Genomic DNA, 9853 nt, shown 5'->3' with positions numbered 1-9853 from the left:
AAAGTATTTCTTCACCATATATAGATACAATGTTCAATTAAAAGAGACAATTTTTTTAAAGGAGATGGTCCTAGATATTCTTCTTATTCTTCATAATTTTACAGGACCATACATTTCCATCCCTCATCTTTTATTTTTGTTACTTTTCCTCAGTGTTACAATCATCTATTGTTCACTGCTTTCTCTTCCTAGTGGTTGATCTTGCAAATGCTTTCCAAACAAGAAATTCCTTTGACTTCAATGGGAGTTCTCTTATAAGTAAGGTTTTTCATTATTAGGCCCTAAACTGTACATTTTTTGAAGCAGGAAAACCTCTTTATCTGTTTGTAAAAGATGATAAAGAATAGACTCAAGGGAGGCAACTCACAAGAAGTAGATGGCTTAACAAAACTTGCATCTGGCATACATATACAAATAGATTTTTTTAGACTTCACTGTTTTTCCCCAGTTTTTCCAGGAAAAGGAGGAAGAATGAAGCTTCAGAGGTGGGAAAGTTATATATGACATTCCATGAGACATATTTCTTAAAAGAGACTCTTTTTCCTCTAGGTTTCATTCCCTCATCAGTAGGAGGCTGTTTTTAAGACACGTTTCTTTAACAATATGACCGTATTGGACTATTTCCTATTGGGTTTTTTTATGGTATAACATAAATAGCCTCAATGTAGAGAGCCTGAGGACAGGCTCTACAAATGATTTCTTGACTTCCTCCAGCAGCCTCAGCTGGCATGAAAGAGGTCTTCCGAGGGCATCTCCCACGCCACCAGCAGTGCCAGCCCACATGAGCCAAAAGCCTGAGGTTTCCTTACAATTGCCAACACTGAAAATGTACAAACATATGGTTAATGATCTTAGCAGAGGCTCAATTCAGGGGCCTTGAATGTCAACCGTTTTCACATTTACTCTCTTCTTTGCAATGACAAGGGTTATAAACTTAAGGGGGGAAGGCTCAGGGGATGTTCGTTTGTTTTTTTTCTTTTGAGTTGCCAACTTGGGGCTCTTGAGAGAGACTGTAAGGCTCAAGTAAATTCACATTTCTCTAAATTACAGCAAAGTGGGGGTAACATAGTATATTTGGGGCCCCTTACACCATTCTACAATGCTTGACCATGCTGGGGTACCTGTCACCCCAGTACAGCTCTGCACAAGCCTCAGAAAAAGAGGGAAGGAATGAGAGGCAGCCACATGAGCCCTCTCCCGATGCTCCTGCAGTGTGTGCAGCTTCACCAAACCAGAAACTGCTCCAACAAAGGGGTAATTTGTCTTGTTTTATTCAATTAAGCTTATTTGCATATCTGGGGTTAATCTTTTTTCCTGTTATTCTAGCAGCAAATGAACACCAAGATATACAGTGATACACTGAGTGGAAAATCATATGTTTGTGTATGCCCATCACCGAAGTCAATCACAATAAAAGATATGACAAATTATGTGATTCCTTCTCAAAATTGAATCCTGTGATGTTTATGCAGAGCATAAGGATACTTATGCCTTTAATGCAACAAGTCTGCTTTCTATTTACGTAGATGAGTGAAACATTGCCCTGGCATTACACGGAGTAAAGTGTGCAAATTCTAAACCCTTCCATAGTCCCTGCATATAAGAGTGCATTCATATGTTTGTGTTTAACATGAACAAATTTATGATCTGATGTGGATTCCTCTGAGTACAGATGTATTCCAACTATTTGCTGAATCCTAATTTTGAAGGAACAAATGTGAGTGCTTTGAGAGGGGAAAAAAAAAGGTTATTTTCTATTTATTTTAAAGGGTTTCAGTGCAGTGCAGGCTCTTTTATTAAGAGTTGGGTTGAGTGTTGTCTGCGACAGTTTAAAGGTTTCAGGTAGTGAGAATCAGTATATTAGTAGAATGTCAAGACTCAGAAAGTAAATCAAACACCTCCAGATCTATTTGTTCATTTTTGTAACTGCAGATAGTCCAGGTTTTATGAACACTGCCAATAGAAACATACACAAATCCTGTTGACACTGCCAAGAGTGGCATAAAGTAATCTGCATAAATCCACAGTATTACCCTCAAAATCATTTCAGACAAAAATTGCATGTTTTGTGATTAGGGCTTCTGTAGGAAATCAGGGAGGGAGAAAGGAAAAGTGATTGCATCCCCTGCATGTAGCCATTCATCATGTATTCATCATACATGAAGGAATCACTCTGGATATTATTCAGCTCTTGTTCTCAGTTGCACATGGATGCCCACTGTCCAAGGCCTGTGCTCACAGTCCCTTTCAGCCGGATTGTTTCCCTTGATGTTACATACAGGGAGATGAGGAGCAGTCCAGCATTCTTAGTGCCTTAAGTCAATCTTAAAGCCTTTCCGTTCTGATAATGTGGCTTAGAGGGCTCACTGCAGATCCCAGAGCTTACATTCCAGTATGCCGGTTGTGGTTCAGGTTAGAGATAACTGCATTAGAACAGAATATATTTTAGGCTCAGGATCAAAGTTTACATCTGAGGCCAAATCAAGGGAAAAGTCTGACATTTCAGTAATCATGAAAAAAGTTCTAATCATACTGATTATGCTCTCGGTTTCCACAGTGCCAGTAATCTCTCGTATCAATCTGATTTGCCTGGAACTTTTGCCATCTTGAAAAGTGGGAAATGGAGAAAGGCAGGTATTTGCATAGTTTTAAATCTGCTCTGGAACAAGAGCGTTGGAGCAGAATTAAAAACAATCTGAATGCAAACACTTCTTTAAATCTAATGGGGATTGTATTCCTGTGTTTCTTTTGTCCTATTTCTCACACATTCAAAGACATATTTTTCAATAATCAGTCGTCTTCATCAGTGTTGTTTCTTTTGATGCAATTGGCCACATCCCCATTGATTTCAGTTGGAGGAAGGTCAGAACAAATGTGTGTTACCAAAAACATGCAAACACATATTCTATCTGCAATTATTTAAAGAGCTATGGAGCTTTTAGCAAATCAAAGCATATAAAGTGTCTTTGATGTGATTAATTTGCCTTCATGTCAGAAAGAAAATGGCTGTGATATTGTGTGCCTTCCTGAAATATCCATTTGATGGAAACGTTCTGTCTACTGGTTAACAGTTTTGTCCTTTCCTTGGGAGACCTTCCTCTGTGTGCAAGCCAGCACCTTCTTCTTACAGTCTTTTCTTGCAAGCAAACACCTCAAGTCAACTAACTGAACCAAACCTAACAGAATGTTTTGCTGTCCCTGACTACTGACCTCATTGAAACGCTTGTTTCAGGGAGCCAGGTTATGAGCAGGTGATCATGGACTTTATGATCTAAGAAAGAAAGGTCAAACACTGCTTTCGAAAAACTCAAGGTGGTGTTTTTTGCAGGTGGAGTAATAAAAGGGCTAAGATCATCTGATGAAGTAGTTAGTGCCCTTACCACCATGACTTTGAAACACAGCAAAGGCCACTTTGCAAGAGAAGTCCCATGCTGTAACTGAGGGATAACACTATAACAGCACTAAAGATGTGCATTTCTCTGCTTGCCAGAGGTAGAAACCCAGAACAGCTGCAAACTGCTGACTCCCTTAGTCAGTTAAAAATAAAACTCCTGGACATTGCTTTAACGGTGATCAAGAGGAAGGACAACTCAGACATTGGTGTGGCAGTAGAGAATTTAAAATTAACTAACAGTTAAACGTAAGGTGAATGCAGGCTAGGAAAGTCCAGAAATGCAGCTCCCTTGAGGCAATGGTGAGTTTTGCTAGAGATTTTTAGGCTGTGTGCCTAATTCCCAGGGAGAGTAATGAAAGATAGTGGCCAGAGTATAGGTGTGCATTTATTTTTTACAAAGAAAAGAGTTTGATCCCTGTTTAAAGGTGAAACTCACATCATCTGAAAGACAGGGCTCTTATTTTTAGAGGTAACGTACTTTATGTTTCTGGCAGCAGATCCAAGGTAGGAATTTTTCAAGCTCCTTTGTGTTTCAGCTTTTCAGGTTCAATTCACTTTGCTGCTCTCAGAACACAGCATTTATATGTATCACAAAATCTCAAATTACCTACAGCTTTGATACATATGTTACCAGATAAATCACTGCAAATACATATACATGTATTTGTGTATTATTCTTCCCTAAGGAAATGAGCCTGTGCAATCACACAGTTTATCTCCTTCTAACTTCGGAAACCTTTCCCAAATGTCAACCACATTTGACATAGGATTGCAGGTCAGAGAAATAACTAAGTTCCGAGAAACATGGTGATAATCAGTAGCTAGGTCAGTGCAATAGCTGAGGCAGGAGGGCAGGCCAAGTTTTGCAATTAAACCCTCTGTGTAGCAGCAGGTATCTAGCCAAAGAGTACACGTGAACTACCCAGACAGTTGGGGGACGAGCAGCTCATAATAATTGTGACATGTATCTTCCTCACTGTCAGGTGTACTTACAATGCAAGAAATTTAATGGACAGAAAGAAATAAATCTGAAGGCAACTGTGCTTCACTTGACCTGTTGCTTACAGAGCTACTTGCTCAGGAAATGTAATTGCTTCACCCTGCAGCTTGTTAGTGCATCAGAGAATTGACTTTAACTATGCATCTTCCTTTGTCACAGTTCTGCCTGTGCCATATCACATGCCAGAGAAAGCAGTTCGATACATGCTAGAAAAAGTATAGTCTGCTATCAAATTTGCATTCAGGTTCATAAATGGCAGACCTTTTCTTGGAACAGCAAGCCATTTAACGCCTGGTTTGAAGGAAGGATGAAACGCTAAAGTATCATGTTCTCCATAAAATATGCTCTATGTAATTGCATTTAAAAAAACCAAACAAACAAACAAAAAAAACCCCTGAATTCAGAAAATAATTAAAATAGGTGATCAACTTTCCTGATCTTTCAGATTTATGTCAAAGGTCAGCAGCATGGACATCTAATTAATTAGCCAAGGCAGAGCACTTGTGTACCAGCATAAATACACATACTTTAAAAATCCAACAGCAAATGCTCATGAAGTTATCTTACCCCTAATTTCTCATGGAAAGATACCCAAACACCCATTATGTTAACATAATAGAAGTTCTAGACCTTGTCCTTGTTACAGCAGCAACATTTATTAACCAGATATCTTTTTCTGTTACTGAAAGATGACATAGAAGAAATCTTTTCATTTATGACTTTTTTTCTAAGATGTAATAAGGTGGATTTAACAACCTGTCTATATGTTATTGCGCTACATACTATACAGTCATGACAAGCAATACAGAGGGATAATTACTAGGTCCTCAAGTTTCCCTAAAGGACTGGGAAACATAACTGCCAAAAGAATTAGTGTGTTTGTTTACAGAATAATGTGTTATAAGCTTTTCGGTAAGAACATGGAAAAGAAAAGGAACATTTCTAAGATCAGGCATAACATTAAGGAAGCAAGACATTATGTTGGGAATTGTGTGGAAAGCTTCATCTTAAGTTCACCTGGAGCCAGTTTTGGCTGAAGAAGCATTTATAAGGCACCATTAAAATTCCTCTTTTCAACCTTCCAGCACATTCTCTTCCTAAAAAAATAAGTTTTACAAAGTATGATACATATACATAGTAAGGAATACACCTAAATATACTAATAAATGCTTAACTGGGATTCCACAAAACACATTTGTGCAAATTAGAGAGTTTTTCCCAAGAATTTGCAGACTTACAAATCTTTCCGCAAATTATCCTTGTGAAATCATTAGCTGGAACTCAGCCTACAGCTCTTGACCTTTGAGGTACTGTCCATCTTTCCAGTTTACATTACAGTCTCATACTGGCATAGTGGGTTCTGCAAGCAGAAGACATTTCCTGGTAATTTCAGCTGAATTCTGGTGTTTTAACTGTTAAGTTAAAAGAAATGCAAATCTTCTTGCATGGTGAAATTCAGAACGGAGTGAGAAAGGGCAGGTAACATTACGCTTATGTTTTCCTGAACCGGGATTTTAGTTTTTAACACAAAGAAAACAAATTCATTTTCAATCTCTCTGAAGAATAATCCAAAACTCATTGTAGCTAGCATTACTCCTTTCAGTGGTTTTCCTGGGCTCGGACCTGCCTTTCTTCCTTGTGACTATAAAACACAACATCTACCTTATTTTCAGTTTCTCATGGAGTGAAGATGATTTATGCTACAGAAATAGTCTAATATTATTGTGACATGTATTCTGTTGTTCATGAGTGTTCTGTAATTGCATAGATTACATAGTTTAATAAGTGAAAGAAGAACAGCATTTTGAAAGGGAGAGTTTGTAGTTTTTGTTGGAGAAAAACAACTCTCACATATCTCGTTAAGTGGAAAATGTTAAATCTACTTGATCCAGTGCATTATGCAAATGCAGTAAACCTTTGAAGGTTTCAGACAGTTCACCCAGTTTTTCCTAACATTCCTGTATGAGGATTCAGCATCCTTGGTCTCTGAAACTACTTCTACAAGGCACAGTGTATTAAACTTTTTAGAGATTATTTGTGGAAAAATGGTTTCTTTGTCATTCAAGATGTGTTTTTAGGCCTATAATTTCCTTCAAGTGAGCACAATTCCGCTAACAGCAGTATATTATTTTGACAGTAAGTCAGTTGGCATAAGACTTCATTGTGTATGCCTTTTGTTTATATAATCCTTCCTAACAGTAACAAGGTGTTTACTGTTCAGCAAACACATTTTATTTTAACTGCCAACAGTAAAACTGTCTGATAAAGTTTGATTTAGCTAAAGAAAGCAAGTTCTCATTTAGCCCAAATAAATCCATGGTGCTATAGACAGCTGTTTGGAGTACATAATCCCCCAAGCTCTTATAGCAAGGCAACTCTTGCTATTGAATGAGCAAGAGAGAGCAGGCTCAGCTGTTCAGGATGTGCTCCATTACAACTGTAATCTATAGCATGGTACTGCCATATTGTGAAAGCATTACTCACATTCAGCAGCAGTGAAGCAAATACTCCTCTGACAGATGCTCTGCAGACTGACAGCTGACACCCTAAGCTGAGCTCTATAGATTTTTCACTAAACACATCCTGCAGCCCAGATCGATGTGGTCTGGCTGTCTGCTTCCCCCTGCTCTCCTACGAAGAGATCAACATCTAATACCATTTTTGCAAGATTCTCAGGGAGTTAACTGTCTCCAAGTGGAAAAAGTTCAGATTTCAGAGAAACAAAGAACACTTCTCAAAATAACAGCATTTTGGTGCTCGAGAGAAAGAGAATTCATAAGCCTAAAGGCATTTTTATTCCATTTTACGGGTGACTTTATCCTGGAGAAATTTGCCAAAGAAATCTGATTTTTAAGGCTGTTATTATAAAAATTTTTGAGAGCAGCAGGGGAGAAATAGCTGATCTGTCACATGGAGTCCAAAAAAGTTGTTTGCACCAAATGAAAAGCAAAATAGACTCCAGGATTTGCTTCCTGCCAAAATCAGAATATGTAGCAAGAGTATGTACACAGACAGAGATCAGGATGTACATAATAAGCCACTGCTGCACTTACACTTTAAAGAAAAAGCTATAGAATGAATCATTTTACTGTAACAGCTACAGTAATCTTCTAACCTTAACCTCATAACACTGGTAAAGAAGTTTACTTTCCCCCTCCCCCTTTATTCTTTTATATGACTGCTTCATTAAGATTGCTCCTGCTCCCATTGCAGGCACCAGCAGAATTCCTGTGATTCACTGAGAACAGAAGCTGGCCCATAAAGTAGTTGTCACTCACCTGCAGTGAACATAAGAATAAGCACAGAAAATAATACAATTTGGTTTTGAAGTATATCAAGGGAGGTTTAACTATAATCTCTCTACTGGAATTTAGGGATATTTGGGTTGTGTTTTGTTCTCTGGTATTATTTGTGCCACCTTCAAACAGTCTAGATCCCAATATTATAATCTTATATCAGATCTGGAAGTTTCTGGAAGGGCAACTAGCACATGTTGCTTGGAAAGACAAACAGATGCCTGTGCCTTCTTGCAGATGGATTACTAGAGTAGGGTTAATTGCAAAGAACTGAAATTCCTCCTTCTGACTGAGAAGGTTCATGTTCTGAAAGCACATCTTGTGGCTGCTTTTCGACTTTCAGTGTGTTGTTTCACTCCTTGTTGTATTGTACCTCATCTTTGCACTCACATTGCATTAGAGTTTTGCAAATGTATATATGAAAGGTAAATGGTTATGTGATTATGTGATAATTGAATGAAGGTAACTCATTTAAGTGTGGTGGGTTGATATCCTAACCCTTGAGCACACCACGATGTAAAGGAAAGCAGACTGTTCACATCAGAAATTTGAGTTATCTCTACAATACCAGCCCTGATAACAACAAAAATTCCATTCAAAATCACTCACCTTCAGCAATATTTACTAAAAAATTGCAAAAATATTTCCTACTTTTACAGCAGCTTTGCCGATTTAAGTGAATTTGTATTGAATATCTCAATGCACAGTGTTACATACCTGTTTGGACACTTGTATCAGAACTGGGCCAGCAAAGTTTTCAGTGCATGACAGCTTAACTGATGCCATGCTTGAATACATGGTGCATCTAATTTAAAAATGAACAAGATTTACAGGAAGATATCCTCGTATAGGAATACACTGCTGTAACATAAGTATATGCCATTATTTAATCAATAAAACCACACCTTAAACACTGCACACTCAGAAGAGAAAGCATTTAAAGATAATTACCAAATCTTTACACTCATCAAAAAATCAACAAGCATTAACACAACATATTCAATGGATTAGAGAGATCTTTGTCAGAAAGGCATGCCCTTGCTTAAAATAAACTGATATACCTCTAGTTAGGCAAAATCATTGAATTGCACTGCTTCATATAAGAACCTATTAAAATCTCATCCATGTAGATAGCTGAAAGCAAAAGATGGTGCGATCCCAAAGAAAAAACTGACAAAGAGTAAATTTGACCTTCAAGGAGATATGAGATACAGTTGACCCATAGTCAGATTGCCCAAGCCATGTATCTTGTCACAAAATCATCCCAACAGTTCAGAGACAGTTTCAGACTTTATTTGATCCTTTTAGAATCAGAATAAGCAGTTTTTATAGAGTCCTGTTTCCCCTTTAAAGTCTTTTATCACTGTTACTCTTACACATTTGAGAGCATCACCTCCAGTGATCGTTCTCCTGCTGACACTGATGTTAGCAAGTAAACAAAAAGATTCTAGCCATAAATGGCCTAATTGCTGCAATTAGGCTTATAACAGAGTCTCTTCCAAATAGGGAAGATAGAACTAGTGAGCCTCTAGAATGATTTTTGCTTTGAGAAACACTGTTCTCATGAGTCTGTCTAGATACAGGCCCCTTCTGTCTGCCTTCTAGTCATAAAAACATATGAGAAAAAGTTCAGGGTAAATTTTTTTCTAGTTCCACAGTAACCTAGTATAGTAATAATGTTCCAATTTTTAAAGCAACTTCTAGATAAGAATTTCAAGGAACTTGCAAAGGATGATGCCATTTTACAAAGGGAGAAATAATGATGTTAAGTAGCCAGCTGCTTAGAGTCAGCCTTGTCCAGTCATTGACCTTAACACAGCTGCAGCGAGGGTTCATGTTGATTTGGGGAAGAAAGGTCTGCTAGGACTCCATCAGCATGCAGGCATCTCAGGGGCCTAATGCCAAGGCCACCACTGGCTCCTGGCTTGTAGTCCCCAGAGCTCCCTGCTGAAGGAGAGCAGCAGATGGCATGCTGACCATAAGGGATTGCTGCATAGTTCTAGTGTGTTTTACTTTGCCTGGAAAAGCAAGCACAGAGCAGCACAGAGAGGCAAGGAATTTGTACTCTGTGCTGAGATTCAGCATCTTCCTCCCCAGAAGCCCTGGAGAAACAGAGACACAGTCAACAGTTTGCCAGTCCTTATTCTCCTCAGTCTCTCCTCA

The 9853-nt window shown here is 38.3% G+C and overlaps 1 long non-coding RNA gene across 1 annotated transcript; it reads right to left on the bottom strand.

The window, feature by feature from the left end:
• Positions 1 to 5014: 5014 nt before the first annotated feature.
• On the bottom strand, positions 5015 to 8545 carry LOC116785242. Its single transcript, XR_004356446.1, has 4 exons — positions 8408 to 8545; positions 6879 to 7025; positions 5633 to 5754; positions 5015 to 5491 (listed from the first exon to the last, which is right to left on the bottom strand). It is a non-coding gene; the product is annotated as an uncharacterized LOC116785242 (long non-coding RNA).
• Between the last annotated feature and the right edge of the window lie 1308 nt (positions 8546 to 9853).

The sequence above is a fragment of the Chiroxiphia lanceolata genome, chromosome 3 (genome assembly GCF_009829145.1).
Source record: "Chiroxiphia lanceolata isolate bChiLan1 chromosome 3, bChiLan1.pri, whole genome shotgun sequence".
NCBI classification, from domain to species: Eukaryota; Metazoa; Chordata; class Aves; order Passeriformes; family Pipridae; genus Chiroxiphia; species Chiroxiphia lanceolata.
This window is presented reverse-complemented; position numbering and strand designations above follow the sequence as displayed.